Source organism: Arachis stenosperma, chromosome 1 (genome assembly GCF_014773155.1).
Source record: "Arachis stenosperma cultivar V10309 chromosome 1, arast.V10309.gnm1.PFL2, whole genome shotgun sequence".
In the NCBI taxonomy this organism is placed as follows: Eukaryota; Viridiplantae; Streptophyta; class Magnoliopsida; order Fabales; family Fabaceae; genus Arachis; species Arachis stenosperma.
In genome coordinates this window covers 104,791,472-104,804,645 of record NC_080377.1, presented here as the reverse complement: position 1 = coordinate 104,804,645, position 13,174 = coordinate 104,791,472, and the positions used below count along the sequence as shown (strand labels likewise).

General features: G+C 41.2%; 1 non-coding gene across 1 annotated transcript; it reads right to left on the bottom strand.

The window, feature by feature from the left end:
- Nucleotides 1-2,768: 2,768 nt before the first annotated feature.
- On the bottom strand, nt 2,769-2,876 carry LOC130955285 (small nucleolar RNA R71). Its single transcript, XR_009076707.1, has one exon. It is a non-coding gene; the product is annotated as a small nucleolar RNA R71 (small nucleolar RNA).
- Between the last annotated feature and the right edge of the window lie 10,298 nt (nt 2,877-13,174).

Genomic DNA, 13,174 nt, shown 5'->3' with positions numbered 1-13,174 from the left:
TTCCGCGCCTGATTGAGAACCGACAGATGAATTCCGCTATGCTGTGACGGAGCATATGCAATCGCTTTCACTGAGAGGATGGGAGGTAGCTGCTGACAACAGTGAAACCCTACACGAGCTTGCCATGGAAAGGAGTAAGAAGGACTGGATGAAGGCAGTAGGAAAGCAGAGAGACGGAAGGGAAGGCATCTTCATACACTTGTCTGAAGCTCATACACCAATGATATACATAAGTACCACTATCCTTATCTTTATGTTATTTTCATTCATCATCATATACATTTGAGTTTGCCTGACTAAGATTTACAAGATGACCATAGCTTGCTTCAATGCTAACAATCTCCGTGGGATCGACCCTTACTCACGTAAGGTTTATTACTTGGACGACCCAGTGCACTTGCTGGTTAGTTGTGCGAAGTTGTGTAATGCCATGGTATTGAGCCACCAAGTTTTTGGAGCCATTACCGGGGATTATGAGAGTTGTGAAAAAGTATTGTTCACAATTTCGCGCACCAAGTTTTTGGCGCCGTTGCCGGGGATTGTTCAAGTTTTGAGCAAGCTTTTGGTAACGTCAGTGCCAAGATCCGGCAACAACACCAAGTTTTTGGCGTTATTGCCCGGGATTGTTTAGGCTGGACAACTGACGGTTCATCTTGTTGCTTAGATTAGGTATTTATTTTTTCGAAATTCTTGAAGATGAATTCTAGAGTTTCATGATGATTTGTTGAAATCTGGCTGGCTGAGAAGCCATGTCTAATCTGATTGGACCGAGGTTTCAACTTATCACCACAAGAGCTTGTTGATTTTCATCAATTTTGCTTTTGGAGCAGTGATCTGCTAAGGCTTGGCTGACCTTTGGTCATGTCTAGTGTTTTGGACCGAAGCTTTCCTTGAAAGCTTGGCTGGCTGTGAAGCCATGTCTAATTCCTGGACCGGAGCCTTAGACTAGCATTGCACTGATTCCTGGAATTCTCATTAAGAATTTTGATACCTTTTCCCACCTAATTTTCGAAAAATACAAAAAAATTTGCAAAATCATAAAAATCCAAAAATATTTCTTGTTTGAGTCTAGAGTCTCATCTTAAGTTTGGTGTCAAATGCATGTTTTTGTTACATTTTTCGAATCCATGCATATATTTCTTGTTTTGATCTTTGAATTCTATTGACTTGAGTATTTCTGTGTCTCATATAGTGTCAGTAGTATACAAACTGCTAAGTTTGGTGTCTTGCATGCATTATTATTTGATTCTTGTTGCATTTTGATTATTAAAAATCCAAAAATATTTCTAATTTGTGTCTTTTCAAGTCAATGATACAAAGAATTGAAGATTCAGAACACACTGCAGAGGAATTATACAGAAAAAGCTGAGCATTCAAAAATGCCCAGTGAAGAAGGCAGACTGGCGTTTAAACGCCAGCCAGGGTACCTGGTTGGGCGTTTAACGCCCAAAAAGGTAGCATTTTGGGCGTTAAACGCCAGAATGTATACCATTCTGGGCGTTTAACGCCAGGATGGTGCTAGGGGGAAGATTTTGTTTTCAAATCAAATTTTTTTTCAAGTTTTCAAAGTTTTTCAAAACCAAATCTTTTTCAAATCAAATCTTTTCAATCAAATGTTTTCAAAATCAATTTCTTTCCCTTTTCAAAGATACTTACTAACAATTAATGATTTGATTGAACATTTTTTGCCTTTTCTATGAAGGAAGGTTTTATGTTTGAATCATATCTTTTCTTGTTAGGCAAGTCACTAATTTTCAAAATCAAATCTTTTAAAATTGTTTTCAAATCATATCTTTTAAAATAGTTTTCAAATCATATCTTTTCAATCACATCTTTTTAAAACCATAACTTTTCAATCAAATCCTTTTAATCACATCTTTTTCAAATTAGTTTTCAATCAAATCTTTTTGATTTCTAATTTCAAATTCTTTTTCAAAAATCACTTGATTTCTTTCTCACTTTGAATTTTCGAAAATTATCAATCAAATTTTCAAAATGTTTTCAAAATCTTTTAATTGAATTTTCGAAAATTCTCTTCCCTCTTCTCACATCCTTCTATTTATGGAGTACTACTCCTTCTAAATGCACAATTCGAACCTTATCCAATTAAAGTTCGAATTCTTCTTCTCCTTCTTCTTACTATTTCTCTTTTCCTCTGACACTTCAAGGAATCTCTATACTGTGACATAGAGGATTCCACATTCTCTTTTTCTCTTCTCTTTCCTATGAGCAGGAGCAGAGACAAAGGCATTCTTGTTGAAGCTGACCCTGAACCTGAGAGGACCTTGAAGCGAAAGCTAAGAGAAGCCAAAGCACAACTCTCTTTAGAGGACCTGACCGAATTCTTCAAGGAAGAAGAACCCATGGCAGCCGAAAACAACAACAATGCCAACAATGCAAGGAAGGTGCTGGGTGACTTTACTGCACCTACTCCTGATTTCTATGGGAGAAGCATCTCTATCCCTGCCATTGGAGCAAACAACTTTGAGCTTAAGCCTCAATTAGTTTCTCTAATGCAACAGAATTGCAAGTTCCATGGACTTCCAATGGAAGATCCTCATCAGTTCTTAGCTGAATTCGTGCAAATCTGTGACACAGTCAAGACTAATGGGGTTAACCCTGAGGTCTACAGACTGATGCTATTCCCTTTTGCTGTAAGAGACAGAGCTAGAATATGGTTGGATTCTCAACCTAAAGAAAGCCTGGACTCTTGGGAAAAGCTAGTCAATGCCTTCTTGGCAAAGTTCTTTCCACCACAAAGATGGAGTAAGCTTAGAGTGGAAGTCCAAACTTTCAGACAGAAGGATGGAGAATTCCTCTATGAAGCTTGGGAAAGATACAAACAATTAATCAGAAGATGTCCTTCAGATATGCTTTCTGAATGGAGCATCATAGGTATTTTCTATGATGGTCTCTCTGAACTATCCAAGATGTCTTTGGATAGCTCTGCTGGAGGATCTCTTCATTTGAAGAAGACGCCTGCAGAAGCTCAAGAATTGATTGAAATGGTTGCAAAAAACCAATTCATGTACACTTCTGAAAGGAATCCTGTGAACAATGGGACTAGTCAGAAGAAAGGAGTTCTTGAGATTGACACTCTGAAGGCCATGTTGGCTCAAAACAAGATATTGACTCAACAAGTCAATTTGATTTCTCAAAGTCTGTCTGGAATGCAAAATGCACCAAACAGTACTAAGGAAGCTTCATCTGAGGAAGAAGCCTATGATCCTGAGAACCCTTCAATGGAAGAGGTGAATTACCTAGGAGAACCCTATGGAAACACCTATAATTCTTCATGGAGAAATCACCCAAATTTCTCATGGAAGAATCAAGAGAGACCTCAACAAGGTTTCAATAATAATAATGGTGGAAGAAACAGGCCTGGTAACAACAAGCCTTTTCCATCATCTTCTCAGCAACAGACAGAGAGTTCTAAGCAGAATACTTCTGACTTAGCAACAATAGTCTCTGATCTAATAAAGACCACTCAAAGTTTCATGAATGAAACAAGGTCCTCCATCAGAAATTTGGAAGGACAAGTGGGTCAGCTGAGCAAGAAAGTTACTGAACTCCCTCCTAGCACTCTCCCAAGTAATACAGAAGGAAATCCAAAAGGAGAGTGCAAAGCCATTAACATGGCCGAATTCTGGGAGGAAAGAGAGGAGGAGGACGCCACTGAGGAAGACCTCAGTGGGCGTGCACTAACCTCCAATGAGTTCCCCAATGAGGAACAATGGGAATCTGAGGCTCAAATTGAGACCATAGAGATTCCATTGGACTTACCTCTGCCATTCATGAGCTCTGATGAGTATTCTTCCTCTGAAGAGGATGAGTATGTCACTGAAGAGCAAGTTGCTAAATACCTTGGAGCAATCATGAAACTGAATGACAAGTTATTTGGAAATGAGACTTGGGAGGATGAACCACCTTTCCTCACCAAAGAACTGGATGATTTGTCTAGGCAGAAACTGCCTCAAAAGAGGCAGGATCCTGGGAAGTTTTCTATACCTTGTACCATAGGCACCATGACCTTCAAGAAGGCCTTGTGTGACTTAGGGTCAAGTGTAAATCTCATGCCCCTCTCTGTAATGGAGAAATTAGGGATCTTTGAGGTGCAAGCTGCAAGAATCTCATTAGAGATGGCAGACAATTCAAGAAAACAAGCTCATGGACTTGTAGAGAATGTTTTGGTAAAGATTGAAGACCATTACATCCCTACTGACTTCATAGTCCTAGAGACTGGGAAGTGCATGGATGAATCCATCATCCTTGGCAGACCCTTCCTAGCCACAGCAAGGGCTGTGATTGATGTTGATGAAGGAGAGTTGATCATTCAAGTGAATGAAGAATCCTTGGTGTTTAAGGCCCAAGGACATCCCTCTATCATCATGGAGAGGAAGCATGGAGAGCTTCTCTCAAAACAGAGCCAAGCAGAGCCCCCACAGTCAAACTCTAAGTTTGGTGTTGGGAGGCCACAACCAAACTCTAAGTTTGGTGTTGAACCCCCACATTCAAACTCTAAGTTTGGTGTTGGGAGGTTCCAACAAGGTTATGAGTGTTTCTGAGGCTCCATGGGAGTCCTCTGTCAAGCTAATGACATTAAAGAAGCGCTTGTTGGGAGGCAACCCAATGTTTTATAGTTAACTATTTTCTTTTGTTATTTTATCTTTTTTGTAGGTTGATGATCATAAGAAGTCACAAAAATAATGAAAAAAGCAAAAACAGAATGAAAAACAGGAAGAAAAATAGCACACCCTGGAGGAAGATGCTGCTGGCGTTCAAACGCCAGTAAGCCTAGCAGTTGGGCGTTTAACGCCCAGTCTGGCACCATTCTGGGCGTTTAACGCCAGAAAGGGGCACCAGACTGGCGTTAAACGCCAGAAAAGGGCAACAACCTGGCGTTAAACGCCAGGAATGGGCACCAGCCCGGCGTTTAACGCCAGAAATGGCTCAAAACGTGATTTTGAGCAACATTTGGTGCATGGATGACTTTTCCTTGACACCACAGGATCTGTGGACCCCACAGGACCCCACCATCACTCTCTCTCTTCTTCCCCCATTCACCAATCACCTCAATACCTCTTCCCCAAAAAACCCTTCACCTATCCAATCTCATCTTTCTCTTCACCACTCACGTCCATCCCACAGGACCCCACCAACCTCACCCTTCAAATTCAAACCACTTTCCCTCCCAAAACCCACCCTAATGGCCGAACACACTACCATCTCCCTCTTCCTCATTTCTTCTTCTTCTACTCTCTTCTTTCTTCTTTTGCTCGAGGACGAGCAAACATTTTAAGTTTGGTGTGGTAAAAGCGTTGCTTTTTCGTTTTTCCATAACCATTTATGGCATCCAAGGCCGGAGAAACCTCTAAAAAGAGGAAAGGGAAGGCAAAAGCTTCCACCTCCGAGTCATGGGAGATGGATAGATTCCTCTCAAGGGTGCATCAAGACCACTTCTATGAAGTTGTGGCCTTGAAGAAGGTGATCCCCGAGGTCCCCTTTTCACTTAAAAAGGGTGAATATCCGGAGATCCGCCATGAGATCCGAAGAAGAGGTTGGGAAATGCTTACCAACCCCATTCAACAAGTCGGAATCTTGATGGTTCAAGAGTTCTATGCCAATGCATGGATCACCAAGAACCATGACCAAAGTGTGAACCCGAATCCAAAGAATTATCTCACTATGGTTCGGGGGAAATACTTGGATTTTAGTCCGGAGAGTGTGAGGGTGGCGTTCAACTTGCCTATGATGCAAGGAGATGAGCATCCTTACACTAGAAGGGTCAACTTTGATCAAAGGTTGGACCAAGTCCTCACCACCATATGTGAAGAGGGCGCACAATGGAAGCAAGATTCAAGAGGAAAGCCGGTTCAATTGAGAAGGCATGACCTCAAGCCCATGGCTAGAGGATGGTTAGAGTTCATACAACGCTCAATCATTCCCACTAGCAACCGGTCCGAAGTTACTCTAGACCGGGCTATCATGATCCATAGCATCATGATTGGAGAAGAAGTGGAAGTTCATGAGGTTATAGCTCAAGAACTCTACAAAGTGGCGGACAAGACCTCCACTTTGGCAAGGTTAGCCTTTCCTCACCTCATTTGTCACCTCTGTTATTCAGTTGGAGTTGACATAGAAGGAGATACCCCCATTGATGAGGATAAGCCCATCACCAAGAAAAGGATGGAGTACACAAGAGACCCCCCTCATCAAGAGATCCCTGAGATTCCTCAAGGGATGCACTTTCCTCCACAAAATTATTGGGAGCAAATAAACACTTCCCTAGGAGAGTTGAGTTCCAACATGGGACAACTAAGGGTGGAGCATCAAGAACACTCCATTCTCCTCCATGAAATTAGAGAAGACCAAAGAATCATGAGGGAGGAGCAACAAAGACAAGGAAGAGACATTGAGGAGCTCAAGCACTCCATAGGACCTTCAAGAGGAAGGAAGAGCCGCCATCCCTAAGGTGGACCCGTTCCTTGATTTCCTTGTTCTTTATTCTTCTGTTTTTCGATTTTTATGCTTTATGTTATCCATGTCTGTGTCTTGTGATCATTAGTGTCTTAGTGTCTATGCCTTAAAGTTATGAATGTCCTATGAATCCATCACCTCTCTTGAAATAAAAATATGCTTAATTGAAAAGGAAAGAGTTGCATGAATTCTGAATTTTATAATAGTTTAATTATTTTGATGTGGTGGCAACACTTTTGTTCTCTGAATGTATGCTTGAACAGTGCATATGTCTTTTGAATTTGTGGTTCATGAATGTTGGCTCTTGAAAGAATGATGAAAAAGGAGACATGTTACTGAGGATCTGAAAAATCATTAAAAATGATTCTTGAAGCAAGAAAAAGCAGTGAATACAAAAAAAAAAAGGGGGAGCAAACGAAAAAAAAAAAACCTAAAAAAAAAAGAGAAAAGAAAGAAAAGAAAGAAATAAAGTTGTGATCCAAGGCAATAAGAGTGTGCTTAAGAACCCTGGACACCTCTAATTGGGGACTTTAGCAAAGCTGAGTCACAATCTGAAAAGGTTCACCCAATTATGTGTCTGTGGCATGTATGTATCCGGTGGTAATACTGGAAGACAGAGTGCTTTGGGCCACGGCCAAGACTCAATAAGTAGCTGTGTTCAAGAATCATCATACTTTACTAGGAGAATCATTAACACTATCTGGATTCTAAGTTCCTAAAGAAGCCAATTATTCTGAATTCCAAAGGATAGAGTGAGATGCCAAAACTATTCAGAGGCAAAAAGATAAAAGCCCCGCTCATCTAATTAATACTGATCTTCATAGATGTTTTTGGAGTTCATTGCATATTCTCCTCTTTTTATCTTATTCGATCTTCAGTTGCTTGGGGACAAGCAACAATTTAAGTTTGGTGTTGTGATGAGCGGATAATTTGTATACTTTTTGGCATTGTTTTTAGTATATTTTTAGTATGATTTAGTTAGTTTTTAGTATATTTTTATTAGTTTTTAGTTAAAATTCACTTTTCTGGACTTTACTATGAGTTTGTGTGTTTTTCTGTGATTTCAGGTATTTTCTGGCTGAAATTGAGGGATCTGAGCAAAAATCTGATCCAGAGACTCAAAAGGACTGCAGATGCTGTTGGATTCTGACCTCCCTGCACTCGAAGTGGATTTTCTGGAGCTACAGAAGCCCAATTGGCGCGCTCTCAACGGCGTTGGAAAGTAGACATCCTGGGCTTTCCAGCAATATATAATAGTCCATATTTTGCCCAAGATTTGATGGCCCAAACCGGCGTTCAAAGTCACCTCAAGAAATTCCAGCGTTAAACGCCGGAACTGGCACCTAATTGGGAGTTAAACGCCCAAACTGGCACTAAAGCTGGCGTTTAACTCCAAGGAGAGTCTCTACACGAAATTTCTTCATTGCTCAGCCCAAGCACACACCAAGTGGGCCCGGAAGTGGATTTTTATGTCATTCACTCATCTATGTACTAGTTTTCTATAAGTAGGACCTTTTACTATTGTATTAGGATCTTTTGATCACTTTTAGATCAGAGGAGAGACTTTTGGGAGGCTGGCCATTCGGCCATGCCTAGACCCTGTTCTTATGTATTTTCAACGGTGGAGTTTCTACACACCATAGATTAAGGGTGTGGAGCTCTGCTGTACCTCGAGTATTAATGCAATTACTATTGTTCTTCCATTCAATTCCACTTGTTCTTTATCCAAGATATCACTTGTTCTCCAACTTGATGAAGGTGATGATTGACGCCCATCACCATTCTCACCCATGAACAAAGTGACTGACAACCACTCTTGTTCTACACGCATCTGAGGCTTAGTGAATATCTCTTGGATTCCTGATTGCACGATGCATGGTTGATCGCCTGACAACCGAGTGCTCGCCTGACAAACGAGCCAACCATTCCGTGAGATCAGAGTCTTCGTGGTATAGGCAGGACCTGATGGCGGCATTCAAGAGAATCCGGAAGGTCTAACCTTGTCTGTGGTATTCTGAGTAGGATTCAATGATTGAATGACTGTGACGTGCTTCAAACCCTGAGGGCGGGGCGTTAGTGATAACGCAAAAGAATCACTGGATTCTATTCCGCGCCTGATTGAGAACCGACAGATGAATTCCGCTATGCTGTGACGGAGCATATGCAATCGCTTTCACTGAGAGGATGGGAGGTAGCTGCTGACAACAGTGAAACCCTACACGAGCTTGCCATGGAAAGGAGTAAGAAGGACTGGATGAAGGCAGTAGGAAAGCAGAGAGACGGAAGGGAAGGCATCTTCATACACTTGTCTGAAGCTCATACACCAATGATATACATAAGTACCACTATCCTTATCTTTATGTTATTTTCATTCATCATCATATACATTTGAGTTTGCCTGACTAAGATTTACAAGATGACCATAGCTTGCTTCAATGCTAACAATCTCCGTGGGATCGACCCTTACTCACGTAAGGTTTATTACTTGGACGACCCAGTGCACTTGCTGGTTAGTTGTGCGAAGTTGTGTAATGCCATGGTATTGAGCCACCAAGTTTTTGGAGCCATTACCGGGGATTATGAGAGTTGTGAAAAAGTATTGTTCACAATTTCGCGCACCAGTGGTTTATACTTGTACTGATCTAGGAATCTCTACCAATGTTTGTGCTTCCAGTAGCCTCCAGGGTCCCAAACTAAGCATGTAAAGCCCTTAAGAAGCTTCAAACAGATTCTTAGGCTCCCGGGGTGACAAATGTCAGAGCAAATTCCAGGATCCCAAATCTTGCTTGTACACCCATTTGTGTCAGGATCTGTATCTTTCCAGCTGGGTGATAAGTAATTTGAACTCTCACTGCGGCTACCAAACAGCTTCCTAGATCCATTCAGTTGAGCTTTACACCAACCTTTATGTTTAAACTTAAAGCTTCCAACCATGATTAACCTTGCAGGACAATTCTTACCACTGACCATATTCCTCTTACTCTAAATGCCACAAAGAGCTCTAAGTTGACCATTCGTCTCCAGTAGCCCATATTCAAGTGGGGTTAGAAAGATAAGGGATATGAATTTTACCCACTTTAATGTTGTGAAGGATGATGGTAACTTAGGGGGAGGGGTCTCCAATAACTTTGGCAAGGTGATTTCAAGCTCCACTCCCTTGTGCTCTTTGACAACTTCCACCTCTTTGCAAACTTCTTTGATTTCAACCTCTTCCTCTTGGTAGCTTTCTTCTAATTCAAACTCTTCTTCATTGCGCACCAAGGGCATGGGAGGTTGAGCCTCTTCTTCTTGAATCTCCATATCTTGATTAACCTCTTCCAAGTCTTCTATTATGACATGCCTTGGAGGTTGTACACCCTCCTCAACAACAAATTCAAACTCTTTAGAAGAAGGTTCTGTGACTTGAGGTTCCCGTGGAGGTTCTGCATCTCCTAAATCTTCAATCACTTCTTCCTCTGCAATTATTATGGCTTTCTCCACTTGTTCCAATACAAAGTCATGCTCCTTATTGTCCACTGGAGTCTCTAGTGTCTCCTTCATACTATGTTCTTCATTAGATTCTCCACATGAAGCCATGGGGGTTCCTTGAGTGTCCGAATGTCCGAAAGGTAATTGACTTATTGCTTGCTCCAATTGATGAAGGGTTGCATGAAATTAATCTACTGTTTCCTTGAAATGATCCCTTGACTCTTGCTCCTCCTTGATGATTACCTTTCCATGACAACTCCCTTCAATTACTCCTTCACCTTCAAGGGTCTCTTCTACCTTCACCTTTAGTGCCTTCTCTAGCTCCTTATGAAGTATGGGTTCGCGAAGACGATCCTCTCTCTCTTGTTCCATATCAATAGCATAATTGGGATCATCTTGCTCTTGGATTGGTGGATGTGGGTGTTCTTCCATGGATGGTGGTGATGGAATAGATGGATCATTATGTGGTTGAGATGGAAGTGCATTGGAGCTTGAGGGTTGTATATTGAAGGTATTTGATGGTCCAATTCGGGCGGCGAGAGCTTGTATAGTAGAGTTTAGATCGGTAAATGCTTTCTCCATGGAGGTTTGGGGTGGATAGGAGGGTTCATTTGTTGGGAAAAAGGGTTCATGGTAGGAAGGTGGTTCGTCTTGATAATGATAAGAAGATGGTGTATATTGAGGTGGTGGTTCTGTGTATGGTTCATTTGGTTCATAAGGTGGTTGGTATGGTGGATACGGGTTGGGGTCATGTGGAGGTGAATGGTGGAAAGGGGCTTGTGAGTGTGGTGGTTCAAAGTTATGTTATGAGGATGGTCTATAGGCACGGGGTGGGGCTTGTTGGTAGTGACAAGGTTGTCCACCATATCTTTCAGCTGGGTATGCATTGTGGAATGGTCGTTGTCCATGATATCTTGGAGGGTGTTATTGCCTAAAGGGTTGATTAGATCCTCTTGGCTCCATCCATCCTTGATTGGTCTGACCTTGATGCACATTCCTGCTGTGGTTTATATTTCCTTTAACAAAGTTAGAACCAAACTCAAAGCGAGAGGGGTGAGAATTCATAGTAGATATCAAAAATAAGAGGGAAGAGGGAAAACAAATAAACAAATAAAAGAAAAATATTTTTTTTGAAAGATATTTACAATAACCAATAATAAGGCACACGTTTGCAATTCCCCAGCAACGGCGCCATTTTGACGTTAGGATTTTTGCTAGTAAAGAATTTTATAAGAATAGTCGCGTTGTAGATATAGCTTCTAAACTAACAGAAATCCCTTCGTACAAAAGTTTTGGTTGTCACAAGTAACAAACCCCTAAATAAATTGATAACCGAAGTATTTAAACCTCGGGTCGTCTTCTCAAGGAATTGCAGGGAGGTATGTTCTTATTATTGGTTATGAGTTTGTAAATTGGGGGTTTTAAGAATGAGGAAAAATTATGATGAATGACAAGTAAAATAAATAATTGACTGTAAAATAAACTCTTGGCAAGGTATGAGAACTGGAAGTCCTATCCTAGTTATCCTTATCAATTGTGATGAGAATTGGATTTTTCTCCCACTTTGTTAACCTCTAACTATGAAGGTAAGTCAAGTGAATGAATTAATTCGAATCCTCAAGTCCCAGTCTTTCCTTGGGAAAAGTTAGAGTTATTGGATCTCGAATTAATTCTTGAAGAATTCTAATTTTCAGTCAACAATGAGTTTGATAACTCAAGAGTTACCAATTAATCAACCAAAGCCAAAAGGGAATAAAATCTACTTGAATGAAAATAATTTGGATAGACACCAAACATCAGTGACATATAAGTCTGAAATATCTCAATTGTATTAATAAAATAAAATCAATCGAAATATAAAGAGTCATAAGCCAAATAAGCAACATCAATGATCAACAATTAAGAGAAGTCGAAATAAAAAGATATTGAACCTGATAAAAGGATGAGATAAAAATATTCCTAAGTTCTAAAAATCCTAATCCTAATCCTAAGAGAGAGGAGAGAGCCTCTCTCTCTAAAAACTACATCTAAAACTAAAATTGTGAATTATCAAAGCATGATGAGTCTCTCTAAGTTTCCTGACTTTAATCTGTGTTTCTGGGCCGAAAACTGGGTTGAAATGCGGCCTAGAATCTCTGCCAGCGACTTTTGTAATTCTGCAGATCGCGCACGTCACGCGATCGCGTCATCCATGCGGACGCGTCATTCGCGTTTTTCCTTGACACCGTTCGCGTCGTCCACGCTTCCGCGTCACTTGTGCTTTTCCAATCCGCGCGGTCACGTGAGCCATACGGCCACGTCACTGCGAATTCCTTTCTTTCGCATGGTCACGTTGCTGACGTGTACGCGTCACTTCTCGCTGGTCATCTCCTTAATTTCTTGTGTTCCTTCCATTTTTGCAAGCTTCCTTCCCAATCTCTCACTCATTCATGCCCTATAAAGCCTGAAACACTTAACACACAGATCAAGGCATCGAATGATAATAAGAGAGGATTAAGATTAGCTAAATTAAGACCAAAGAAGCATGTTTTCAATCATGTAATAATTTTAGGAAGGAAATATAAATGCATGCTAATTATATGAATAAGTGGGTAAAGACCATGATAAAACCACACAATTAAACATATTGTAAACCATAAAATAGTGGTTTATCAAGCGCTCAGTGAATGCACTTAACCGAGTGCTCCTTTGCTTGCAAATGAGGTTCCCAGCTTCGAGCCTTGGCCTTCCCATTTCATGCCCATTCCTTGAAGAGTGCAGCGTTCAGTTAACAAAGGAAATTGAGCGCCCTTTGTGCCTTGAGAGGGACTCCACCTTCGAGCCTTGAGGGAAACAATTCAGCGCCCAATTTGTTGCACAAGGTGGTAATGTATAGCGCTCAGTGAATGGAGTGAATTAAGCGCTCCTTTGTTGTGGATGAGGCTCACCTTCAAGCCTTGGTGGAAGCATTTGGGTGCCCATTTTCTTTTGAAGAGTGGCGCTCAGTGAAGTAACATAACTGAGCGCCCTTGCCTCCATTCCTTGTAGCGCCTTTGCCTTGAGTGTGAGCTCCCTTGTTTGAATCCTTGCTGAGCTATTTGAGCTTATTTTCCTTGCCCAAGCCTTGTAGTAGCGCTTCTCTTGTCCCTCAAGTGCAGGGTTCGAAACTTGGTTGCCCCCCTTTCTTGTTATTGCACCTTGTATTTCTTTTTCATGAGGAGCCCGATAAAGTTAACTTAGTTAACTGAGC